Source organism: Phascolarctos cinereus, unplaced genomic scaffold, assembly GCF_003287225.1.
Source record: "Phascolarctos cinereus isolate Bilbo 61053 unplaced genomic scaffold, phaCin_HiC Scaffold_726;HRSCAF=1367, whole genome shotgun sequence".
In the NCBI taxonomy this organism is placed as follows: Eukaryota; Metazoa; Chordata; class Mammalia; order Diprotodontia; family Phascolarctidae; genus Phascolarctos; species Phascolarctos cinereus.
In genome coordinates this window covers 73,201,820-73,214,766 of record NW_027556098.1, presented here as the reverse complement: position 1 = coordinate 73,214,766, position 12,947 = coordinate 73,201,820, and the positions used below count along the sequence as shown (strand labels likewise).

Below are 12,947 nucleotides of genomic sequence, written 5' to 3'. Positions count from 1 at the left end.
GCTCATGATAGATGCTTAATATATTTTTTGCTGAATTTAATGGAATTCTATCCCACTGCCTCCCATTTTCACGTGTATGTGCTAAAAACCAAGGCCAAAACTATTATGACATTTTTTGTTATTATTTGCTTCAATTTAGTATTATTATCTAACTTTTTTGAGGGATATATTTTTACTAAAGATTTATCTCTTGAAATAAGGAAGAATTGATATGTATATAGGTAATTGATTATCATATATATATACACACACATATACATACACACATATGCACACACATAGATTTGTGTATGTGTGTGCGTGTGTGTGTGTGTGTGTGTGTGTGTGTGTATGTGAGCCTGTGTGTGTGTTCTTTATTCAGGCCTGACCTGCTGAAATAATTGTATAGTCAATTTACATATAAAGTAAAAACAAAATGTGTCTCCTTCCAAGTGAGTTAAATAACTCTTAATTATATACTTCCAACTTATCTTCCTCAAAAAAAATGCTATTATTATGCCTTGTGATGTGGTTGCTATTTACTATAAACCATTTGGGGTTTCTTTACTGTCATTATAGCAAGAACACTGAACAGTCACATCCTCTTTGTTGGCATGGCAACAAACCTTTGAAAAAAGTAAAACTCAAAACTGAGTTATTGAACAGGCTACAAGACACAAAGTAATTATTTGTAGTTTAGTAGGGATTCAATATAAGCAATATTGTGGCAGTGATAGGATGGGAAGAGCTGAGAGAAGCCACAATTTTCCGTTCTTAAAATGTTTTATCATGTTCGTCCAGAGAAAGTACTTCAGTGCATTTGAGCCTTTCCAAAGCATTCTTTCTCCTGTGAACAGAGCAAAGAACGTGGGTTTCATCTGTCCTTCTCTGGTAGAGGTCCAATGTTAAATGCTCCCCCCGAGCTGTACTGACATTCCTTTTCCATGCTCTATGTACCCTTGTGCCTCTGAGAAAATGCTCTGATCATAAGTTATGTTGAACACAATCATTTCCAGGCAGAAATGAAGTGGAAAGACTTGTAATTTCAACACAAGGGTAGAGGCATGACTTTATATTTTCAGGCTCATTGGTGACTGATTTTCCAATCCCACAAATTGTGGTGGAGATTAGTTTTCCTTTAAAGATAACAATTAAAATAATGCTTCTCTCAGAGATAATATTAATTTGGGGTACAGTGGTGCAGTTCATAATTCAGGTATTTTAAAAATACTTTTGAGAATGTTAAATATAATTCAGTGCTAGGGCACTAGGACTAAAAAGTTGAAATAAGACCCAACTTCTGCCCTCACGAAGCCTAATATCAGGCACATGGTATATGGTAGAAATGGAAATAATTATCATACATTTATGATAAGTGCACAAGAAAATTGTAAAGTGATATGAGTGCTATAAAATAGTTGTATGGTATTTTTCAGAATATAATTAAATCAGCACAACTTTCCCAAAACTTTTGGAGATCTTTTGAATGCGTATACAAAACTCCTTACCAAAATTTTGGTCATATTCTTCAAAAGAGACAGACAATGAAGAAATATGATATTTATGAAATTGAATTATAAATAAATAACTTCCAAATAATGTGTTACACAATTTTATAAAATAATACAGGTGACAAATACGAGTTACTGTATTTGTTAAATTATTGTTAAAATAATTTTATCCAGAGTTTAGCCAATGCAAACTAATTACTAGGGCCAAGAAATCAAAAAAGCCCAGGAAGTACCTTAGTCTGCAAACATATGACTTTCTTTCCAAATAGAGATAACTGCCAAAAAAGCAATATGTGTTAGGATATAAACTTATTTGTAAAATATTATAGAGAAGAATGATAAATGGTTATGAGTGAAATAATTTCATAAAGCAGAGAAGCAGTGGAGAGTAAAGTCAGATTTATAAAGCTTGGCAAAATTTACAACTAAGCAAAACAGCCCAGAGGGTTTGAAGGATAAAAGTGGAAAAAGGACTACAAACAGAAGAAAAATGGAAAAGATTTGCAAAAAAAAATTAAAATTCTAATGTTATATCAAAATCTTTTTTTCCATTAAGGATCCAGTCAATTAGACCTTAATACAGTGTTTCCAGATGTGTTTAGAAAGGAGGTAGAAATGACACTAAAGAGAACAGAAATGGTAAAAACCTTGATTTTGGATTGAATATGTATAGAAGAGAATATGCTAGAAGTCATGCATTTATGAGATAATTGAATGAGCAATACACAAGGGAGAGGACAAGATACAAAAGGCATGGGAAAAGTCTTAGAACTTATGAATACCCCAAAAATAGGGTACCAAGAGAACATAAATAAGTACTGACTTATATGGCTACTCTCTCTTCCATGCTAAATTTTTATGAAGGATCTAGCTATGGATTCATTGAAGTCATCTTCAAAGGGTGAATTAGTAGGGAAAAAAAGAACAAGGTTTTCACAAATTAGCAATAGTCAATAGCTCTACCATTTCACAATGGACTGAAATATTTAAAGAATTTAGGACACCATTGTGCCTATAGTTTGTGGATTATGGAAAAGCCCAAGGTAGAATAAAGTACTATCTTAATACACTTTCTTAAAATGAAGTGTTTCTATCCACACATCTAGATCATTAAAGATTCCTCAGAATATATAACAGATAAAACGCTCTTTAGTGTCCCTCTGGGAAACATAAGGTGAAGTATAAAAGAGGGAGATACATGCTTGTCAAGAGTATTTACCACTCTGATGAAGTCCAAGTTAAGTTTAAATTCCATATTAATGTCAATGTTCCACGACAAAATTGTGTGCATTGGATTAAGTCCTACAATATTGAAGAGCATTGTGGAAGATATCAGTAATCACTCAAGAGTTGAGTTTGTCTATCCACAGAGGAAAGACTGAGTGTACACAGAATTCTATTTTTATGTTTATTCATTACTTATTTATTAATTTATTTTTAATTTTTTTATTCATTTCTTTATTTTCTTATTTGTTTGTTTGCTTGTTTGTTTATTTAAATTTTTTTTTTGTTACGCAATTGGGGTTGAGTGTTTGGTCCGAGGCCAGATTTAAACTTAGGTCCTCCTGACTTCAGGGCTGGTGCTTGCTGAATTCTATTGTTCAGATTCCAACTCTCATTTGGGTAGATGCTTCATTTGCTGATTAGAGTTCATATCTGGATTTGTCATACAGATGAACAAGAAGGTGAGGCTAGAGTATAAAAGGAGGAGAAAAGATGGTTGGGTTGCTTTTAGGAAATTATCAAGTTCCTGTGTTGATCCCAAACTTCCCATGAAAAGAAAGGCCACTTATGTAATACTAAAAATTTATCACTATTGCTATGGCATGGAGATATGAAATGCCACTGCCTCCAAAATATAAAAATGCTTATCATATAGAGGCAAGTGTAGGGACTTAGATTTGGTAAGGGAAGAGTACAAAAGAAAATCAATAAGAAACTGCCAAAAAAATTATCAAGGAATTATCTGAGAAAAAGAGAAAACAAGATAGTCTTATGTTAAAAGTAGTGCATTACAGGTGGTCAGAGTATTCCACTAGTAAGTTTAAGCTCTCAGGAAAAAAATAAGGAAACGCTCTTGCACATGGGGTAGACCCCAGTGTTTAAATTTATGGAGCATGTGGACAAGAATTACATGAGATAAACAAACATGGATGTCCAGAGTTTTTGTGTACTTCAGAGTGTAAAGTGCAGGGCAATGGGGACTCTCTATAAATGGGATTTTTAAACCCCTTGGATTCCAGGTCAACCAAATCCCAAAAGCAACTTCCTTGCCTCCTAAAAGGGAAGGCATCTTATCTTGCATAAAATAAATATTTTTCTTACCACAGCTTGCAGTCAAGAGAGCTTGAGTTCAAATTTCACCCCAGCATTCAATTGTGTAACCATGGGCAAGTTACTGAATCTCTGTGTGTTATAGAGGTCTTATCTGGTTGCTGAATCTCTGTGTGCTACAAAAGCCTTATTTGGTATTACACAGGTGAGCTGGGGATCTGTTGGCAGAAAAGTTTACACACTGGGAGTTTACTCAGATTATTACCTAGATTAATGCATATAACCTTCACATATGTGAAGAAACCAAACCCTAAGGAAAGCTTAGATCACTAGGTTTATTTTTAATAAGTTTTTTGTTATCTTTTGCTTTCATATTTCCTTGATTTTCCTGTGTCCCAATCCCTATCACTCCCAATAAACCATCTCTTATAATATTTTAAGTATTGAACAAAATTAATCAATAAATTGAAAAAAATCAGAAATGTTCCATACCTGTGTATGCCTTTCCCCCATTTCAATCGAGAAAAAAGGGCAGTATCTCCTAAGACTTCATTTTTAAGTCCAACCTTATTCTTTATAATTCAGCAACATTCACTTTTAGTTGTTCTGTACTTGTTCTTTCCATTTGCTTTGTTGTGGTCATTGTATATATATTTTTAATATGTCTTCTTTCTTTACAGCTTTAGTTCATGAGAGTCTTTCCATCTTTCTCTGTATTCATCATATTTTTCATTTAAAATAGTAGAGTAATATTCCATTACCTTCATGTGCTACAACTTGTTTAGCCATTCATCAATCAATGCATATCTACTTTGTTTCCAGTTCTTTGTTTATCAGGTTTGTTTTGATAATATGGAAGGTATCCCAAAAAATCTTGATGCCATTTTAATCTATTGAAACTTAAAGCTATTAAAGCTTAAAACTGCATTAAGATTTTAGAGTCCTCTGCATTTTGACATCTTGAAATGAGCCTGAAAAATTTAAAAATAAAACATGATTATTTCTTCTGGACTTTTAAAATTGTAGTTAAGAATAGATTCATATCACTGTTGATTAAAAGCATTATATTTTGAAAGTAAGTATTTGGGGAAAGAATTAACATTTTATTCTGAACTGTTTTTTTTCTCTGCCTCAGGAAATTTCTATTTCATTTTAAATCACCAGTTTTGTACTTGTAAATGCTATGGTTTCTCTAAAGTAGTAATTGAACTCAGTTGTTGTGGTGGGTAACATACAGCAATTCTTTTATCCAAATAGTTATCTAAAATTCTGTCTGATGAACTATCAGCTTGCTGAGTGAGATATATTTTATTCAGTCCAGCAATAACTTAAATACCCCTTTACTTTTTAGAGTAAACTTTTTATAATGCAAAGACATATTTTCAACCCTTTCAGGTGCTATCACCATAGGCTAATCTTCCTTACTCAGAATACTTCTGTTACACAGAATAATACTGAGTAGATCCTTAACCCCTCAAAAGACACACTTAAGCTTATGCAGACAAAAAGCTAAGCAAACTAAAATGATAACAGATGAGGCCTTGAACATATGGCAATAATATGTTTTACTGTCATAGTTGTTCTAAATGGGAAAAAAATAATATGTAACCATTTAAAATATTTAATAGTATTTTATAATTGCATTGAATATGTGAATAAGAAGGAAGGAGGGAAGGAGGAATGGAGAAAGAAAGAGAAGAAAGGCAACAGCAAATTCTCTTACTTTAGAAAAAAAACCTATTATTCCCTACCAAAAAAACTATTTTAATATCAGTATCCTACTAATTATTGCCCATTTAGCCCTTTTTGATGAAAATAATTGAATTAACCAAGAAAAAAAAATGTGTTATCTCTACCCACTTCTAATTCTCTTTCTCGTGTGTTAGGTAACTACATGTTTGATTAGTGAGTAATGCTTAACTTTCTGGTGGAAAAGGGGAGAAGAAACAAAGGTTTCAACATGAGAAACCTAGAGAATGATTATGCAGTGCCTAATATGTGAGAAATAGGAAAGTCTGAAAGGACAGTTGCTTTGATGATGGTGATGAAGAAGAGGAAAAAGAAGAAGAAGAAGAAGGAGGAGGTGGAGGAGGAGGAGGAAGAGGAGAAGAAGAGAAGAAGAAGAAGAAGAAGAAGAAGAAGAAGAAGGAGGAGGAGGAGGAGGAGGAGGAGGAGGAGGAGGAGGAGGAAGAGGAGAAAGAGGAAGAGGAAGAGGAAGAATTCTGTTGGTACTGGTCAGGGTGCTGCTACTACTATCTATACATACTTAATACATACTGTACCATTTAAATATTTATGAGCTATGTGAATAGAATGTCCATAAAACCAGTCTTTAGCAAGACCTAAAGCTACCACAAATATCTGTCTTGGCCAAACTGGCTAATAGTGTATTAACCTTTCACCTCCTTGTTATCATCTTCACATTTTCCCTTACTTTTGCATATTCTGACTTTTTCGTAAAGTGTTTTTATTCTATCCAACAATCAATACATGGGACAAATTTTGAATTTTTTTTAGCGCTTGAAAGAATTGAACAAAAAACACTTATTAAATGCTCACTTTTTTCTAGATCCAGAGTCAGCTGACCAGAGTGGATAGAGATTCAAGAAGACCTAGGTTCAAACTTAACCTATGAGCCATATACAAAAAAAAAAAAACATAACAAACAAAAGCACCAGAAGAAAGAGAATTTCCTCAGGAGAAATTCCCTATTCAAAATGAAACCATAAGTCCAGCTCCATCCCTTGTCCCTTGAATAAAAGATATGTACAAAAGGAGATACAACTTCTATTCTCCATAAGAAAATGATTTCCCTGAAGGAATTTTATTATATTGAATATTTCCTGATTGCCTGAATTCATCACTTATAAGATATTTTGGAAAAAGCCATAGAAAATGTGGAATATCACTTTTTGATTTTTTTAATAATTATGAATCAACTCAAAGCAAAATGGCTTAGTCTGTATAGAGTGCTGATCTTGCAGTCAACCAGACCTGGGTTTAAATCTAGCCTTTGATACATACTGGTTGTGTGACCACAAGAAAGTTACTTTGCCTCTCAACACTTGAGGTAATTCTGCAAGACTATATAAGTTACAGAGCAGTCAATTATTCAACAATAATTTATTATACTACTATCTGTCTTGCACTGGAGATTAAAAAAAGAATAAAATAATCCCTCACAAGGAACTTCAAGGACATATACATATACATATACATATACATATACATATACATATACATATACATATACATATACATATACATATACATATACACACATGTATATGCATATGCTACTTAAGATGTGTCTCTGAAAGCAAAAGAGAAAAGTTTCTGTTTTATCCTAGATGCAACAACAGGAAGCCACTTTACTGAGTAGGAAAGTCACATAATCAGATCTACTCTTAAGGACATTCACATATATAATTATGGGAAGGATATGATAAAACAGGAACTGTTTTTAGTCAGGTAGACCAATAGAGAGGCTATTACAATAGTAGCTGGGAGATGATGAAAGATCAAATTAAGATGGTATCTGTGTGAGTAAACAGAATGAGTCAGACACAAGTGTGGAAAGGAAATAGTAAGATTTGATAAATGATTATATAGGGGGGAGGAGAGACTAAACAGTTGTGGATAAGACTGAGGTCGTGATCCTTGGAGAGAGGAATCAGGATGGTGCCTTCAACAGAAATAGGGAATTTAGAGAACACTTTGGATTGGAGGTGGAGGAATAATCAGTTCTTTTTGGGACTTGCTGTGTTTGAAATAATCTCAAGGACATCCAATTTGAAGTAGTCACCAAGAAAGAGAATGTAGAGAATGAAGAGAAGAGGGCTCAAAACTGTGTCATAGGGCATACCCAGATTTATGGAATATCATATCGATGAGAGTGAGGTAAGAGTCAAGATGTTGAATATAAGTGGAAAACTAAAAACGTGGTATGATTTCCATAAATAAAGAAGTCAAGGAGAGTTGACATGATGACTATAGGGATGATGATGATGATGTTTTGAGATTAATTGGATAAACAATCATTCACATACTATTTACTTTTTTATCTTTCTGAGTTACAGGAATGGGGTTTCTATAAAATACAGTATATATTTCAGCAAGGAATGTGGCTAACTCTATATCACAAAAAGTCCCAGATAATGATTATAACATATTCATGTTTTCTCCTTTTTGCATATTCTTCCCTCCCCAATATTTTGAAAATAAAATGTATTTGTTTGTTTGCTGGATTTAATCCTCATCAATTTCCTAATTGGTTGAGCTCTCAGGAGATATTCTGAAGGCTTGGCTAGAACATTTTATGGGTATATGCTGTTGACTCTGTTAGCTGGATTCTCCAAGTTTGCTGCTGTCTACAGCTGAGTATAATTTATGTAGAAGCATCTGTTTTGCCAAATTTTTAGTGCCAGATTACAAACTCTTTGAGAATGAGGACCTTGGCTTATACCATTTTCTACTTACATTTTCTGGTAAAGCAACTTGATATGTCCTTAATATATAGATAGATAGATAGATAAAGCATTTATTCAGAGCTTACTACGTGCCACAAACCATGCTAAGCACTAATTATGTAAAAACTTGCAAGCAAGATGGATGGGGTACTTTTCAAAAACTCAGCATGTCCAGGACAGAGCTCACTATTGCCACATCTCTGAACCACCCTTTCCCCAACTTCTCTCATGGGAGGGAATCACCAGTGAGAAGAGTGTCCCCCAGGGGGACAGTGCTCTAGGAGAGGAAACTATTTAAAAGGAAAAGAGATATAGAGACCTTTAATAAGGAAAAAGGATATTATACATTTTGCATGATACACTTTTGAAACTAGGAGATGGTGGCTTTCTTTTCTTAGCTTAAATATTTGACTATTCATGGTCTTGATCCATTATTGATAAAGAAAATATTTTCTAAGAGTAGAGTCCATTCTCATTCCTATATTTACTTCCATTAACCACAAGCAGAGAGGCTGAATAAACCTTTGATCTTATAAGTTTCCTGATAATCAAAACAATATTAATTTGATTATACTTCAGGGAACAAAGTAAGTTTTACTTTTACTACTGTTCCCTAAATCCTAATGCTCAATTCTCAATCCCAAAATTCGTAGGAAATATCCAAGGTGCTTTATTGATAATGATTGAGTGGTATTATGGTTTTCGGATACAAACATGATCTCTGTCTCTTGACAGACTTTTTATTACTCCTTTTCCTTGGCCACTAAGGAAGGATTCATTACAGTTTTTGTATTCTACCATTCATCATTGGTATTCTTTCCTTCTTCTTATTTTTATATATTTGAAGAATATTTAAGAAAAGGCATAGTAAAGTGTGAACAGATCATTTAAATACCACTATGTTATAGAGTACATTTCCCAACTAATGCATACACATTTCTGGTATGCTCAGAACTAGGGCTTTGAAGCTTCCAAGCGATTTAACACACCTGGTACAATTACCCTGGATAACAAATGCAGAACCCACAGGGTATAATTGTACTTATTTGCTGAAATCTCTACTTTTTAGGTAAACTGCCAAATTCCCAAGGTGGTGTCTGAGTCACAGCTGAATCTCTGGTGTAGGCACATCTCTATTGCTACAGCTGCTGCTAGTCCCTTTGACACATATATGACTCCAATGGAGGGGAAGGGAAGACAAACCATTTCAAGGCTAGAAAATATAATTTTTACCATTTCTTAGAAAACTGATATTCCAAACAAATGTATAAGTGGAAATAAGAAAATTAACTAAAATAATTTAAATTATTTCAATCTATCAATCTACTTAAAATAACACCATTTGAGAATTTTGAATATAAAACCCTTACTAATTGCTTAAGGGGGAACAAAAGAGACAGGAAGATGTTTTTTTTTCTTTGTTTAAAATTATACACAAACACAAAACACACATCTCCTTTTAATTTATTTACTGTGTTAGCAGTAGTGAGAGAAAAAAATGTTCTTAGAACAATAAGGAAGGAAACCAAAGTGTTAGGAGACAAGAAAAGAAAGATGTTTTCCTTCTAAACTGTAAAAAAAACAACTCTGGTTTTCTGTTGCGCAAAGAATACTATATTTATACTAAAAATGGTCATTCTATGCAACATAAAAACAGAAGAGGCACAGCTTGTACTGGGTCCTTAAAGCCAATCATTAGTTTCTATATAAAAAAGAAGAAAATGAAAATCTCCCAAAGTTCTCCCTGAGTACCATCCTTTGCAACTCCCTTGGAGGTCACACCAAATGTTTAGTGGTGATACCCTTAAGAGTTCTTAAGTATTTACACCATAAAAAGAGGCTCAGTTACTAAAGTAAACATTATCCAAACTACCCACCAGCAATGACAATTTGTTTTTCAGTTCTATTTTTTAATTGAAGTTATGAAATATGTATAGATTTAGAAAATACACATGTAAAGTAACATTGTCAAATGTGAGCACCTCTACAAAGCAGAGGCAGGAAAAGCAATGTAAATGTAAATGTACTTCTCCTTCCTGAGAAGATAAGATAATATGACTTTGACAGCTATTAAGATTTGTAGAGGAGTTAGTCTTTATGAAGTAACAAAATAGCATTGAGTCCAAGACAGAAGATGCTTATAAAACTTATGAACTTGGAATTTTCTCCTCTAACCTTAGGTAGTTGAAGAAAACTGAAGTAATAAACATAAATATGAATGCTGTGCCCCAAACTCTATTATGCATCACATTTTAATAATATGGGGGAAAAATCAACTCATACAACTGTTCTTTTTCTCTCATATCCAACTGAGAGTCACAATAATGAGTAGGATCTTAATCAGGCCTGGAACTGCCAAAACTGGAATTTAAAAACTTTGTCTGCAACTTCTTTTCCAGTTGGTGCTTCCTTATTCTTTTCTAGTGTGTGCTAACTGTAGGCAGCCAGTATAATCAATTTAACCCTGACTCCCAAGGAAAAGATGCAATCTTTTCTCTATTTATCTGACATGTCTAATGGGTATAAATGGGTTAATCAGAGAAATTACCAATGGAGAAGGCCCTTAAGGAATGTGGCTATTGCTAGCAATTTAGGCAGGCCATTGAGGTAGATAATTTTGGTTAGGGTAGTCTTTTGTCGTTGTTATTTAATACAGTTTCTCCACTGTATTTATCAAAAACCTTACAACATCTTAACTTACATCCTGCATTAAAGACCTTATGGCAGGGGTGAGGAACCTGAGGCCTGTTCTTCACAGAACAAAAATTTGGATTCAGTCAAGGGGAGGAGTTAATTCAGGCATTGTAGTATAGCAGAATGGGCTTTGGCTTCGGAGTCAGAGGGCTAAAATGTAAATCCTGACTCTTCTGCTTACTAGCTGTGTTATCTGTACAAGTAAATCAACCTTCCTGAGACTCAATTTCCTCACTTTGAAGTGATAGGACTAGATGTCTTCTACAATCTTATAATCTAGTATTATGCATATCTTCAAAATATTTTTAACTATTTAATTCACTTCATTAATGAAGAAAAACAGTTTTGTCTGTTAACATAATGTATAATAGTTCTTTAGAAAGAATCAAAAATGTTATTAGCTTTATATTATAGAAACTATGAATGTTCCATATGCAGAAATAATTAAAAATAGGTGGTAATATGCATATGATCATCACAGTACCTGATATTTACATAGTGACTTCAGGTTTGCAAAGCACTTGATATACATCTCTTTGATTCTCACCACAACCTTGTGATGTGGGTAAAGTTACATTATATTTTAGGGATGAAAAAGGCTTATGATGAATGAAAATTTATCATACTCTTTGACCTCCACCTTGGGTAGGCATGTATATATTTTTGTGTGTTTAGATGTGTGTGTATATGATACATACATATATGTATATATTTATTATTCAGTCATTTCCATCATGTCTGACTCTTCATGACCCAATTTGGAGTTTTCTTGGAAAAAACACTGGAGTGGTTTGCCATTCCTTTTCTAGCTCATTTTACAGATGAGGAGACTGAGGCAAACAAGGTTAAGTGACTTGTCTTGATTCACATAGCTAGTAAGTATCTATGGCCAGATTTGAAAATAGGTCTTCCTGGTTCTAGGCTTGGTCCTCTATCCATTGTGCCACCTTAACTGCCTTATGTGATATTCATAGATATTCACTGAGAAAGGTGAATTTTCATTTTCCATACACAAAATCAGACATATATATACTTATATATGTGTGTGTGGATAGATAGATAGATAGATAGATAGATAGATAGATAGATAGATAGATAGATATAATAAGGGGACAAAGAATAGACTAATAATAATCTTTTCAAGTACTATAATGCGTACTTTTCTTGACCTCTTCTTTCTTGATGTTTTCCATTTTAAAATAATTTAATAATAGGGCTCAAAAGACCTAATAATATTTTAAAAGTAATTCTGTGAGAGCTGCTCTCCATCTTTCCTTGCCATAAAGTGATAGAAATAAAATTTTGAAATAGCTAATTTTATTTTCCAGAAAGTTTTCACTGAAACCACTTTAGTCAAGTTGTTTAACATTCCTATTTAGGCACTCTAATAAGCATTCATTGAGTGTTAAATGGAATTCAAAATGAAAACCATTACATTATAAGTAACAGTAAACAAATCTCATGTACATTGTTAGAATTAGTTACACAGCTAGGTTTTAATTAGTGGCAATAACAAATCCCCTGAAGTAGCATCATGTATTCAGATTTGCACTATTCAAAGTTAAAAATATGTTTATGGAAACTTGTTCCAGTCCAATGGAAATAAGGTTTGTGAATTCAGATGATGGGACAACTTCACAGAGTTTATAATTCAGACTAATAAATGGCTTTTTTAGATACCTTTTAGTTCTAGGCCTACAATCCTGTGACCTAGTATTATGATTATAATATGTTAAAATTTTATATGCATATATTAAAATTAATATTTATTATCTACTTCACAAACCTGAATAAAAACACGTGTAAGTTTATTATTATAACATATAACAGTTTTTTAGAAAGAAAATTAAAAGTTAGCTTTATATTATGGAAAACATGAATATTTTATATGTAAACAATTAAAATGAGTGGAAATATTCCCATAATGACAAAGTAGCTGATATTTACATGGTAACATATATGATCTCTTTGATCACCACCACAATCATTGATGTAGGTAAAATTACATTACATTTTAGGG

The 12,947-nt window shown here is 33.1% G+C and overlaps 1 protein-coding gene and 1 long non-coding RNA gene across 2 annotated transcripts in view; one reads left to right on the top strand and one right to left on the bottom strand.

Annotated features, from left to right (window-relative positions):
- The window catches only part of IL1RAPL1 (interleukin 1 receptor accessory protein like 1), a 687,913-nt gene that overhangs the window by 307,353 nt on the left and 367,613 nt on the right, over nt 1-12,947 (top strand). The window lies entirely within an intron of this gene.
- Nucleotides 2,973-4,801, bottom strand: LOC110210798 (uncharacterized). The gene is made up of 3 exons (XR_002325176.2): nt 4,257-4,801; nt 3,816-3,982; nt 2,973-3,181 (listed from the first exon to the last, which is right to left on the bottom strand). It is a non-coding gene; the product is annotated as an uncharacterized LOC110210798 (long non-coding RNA).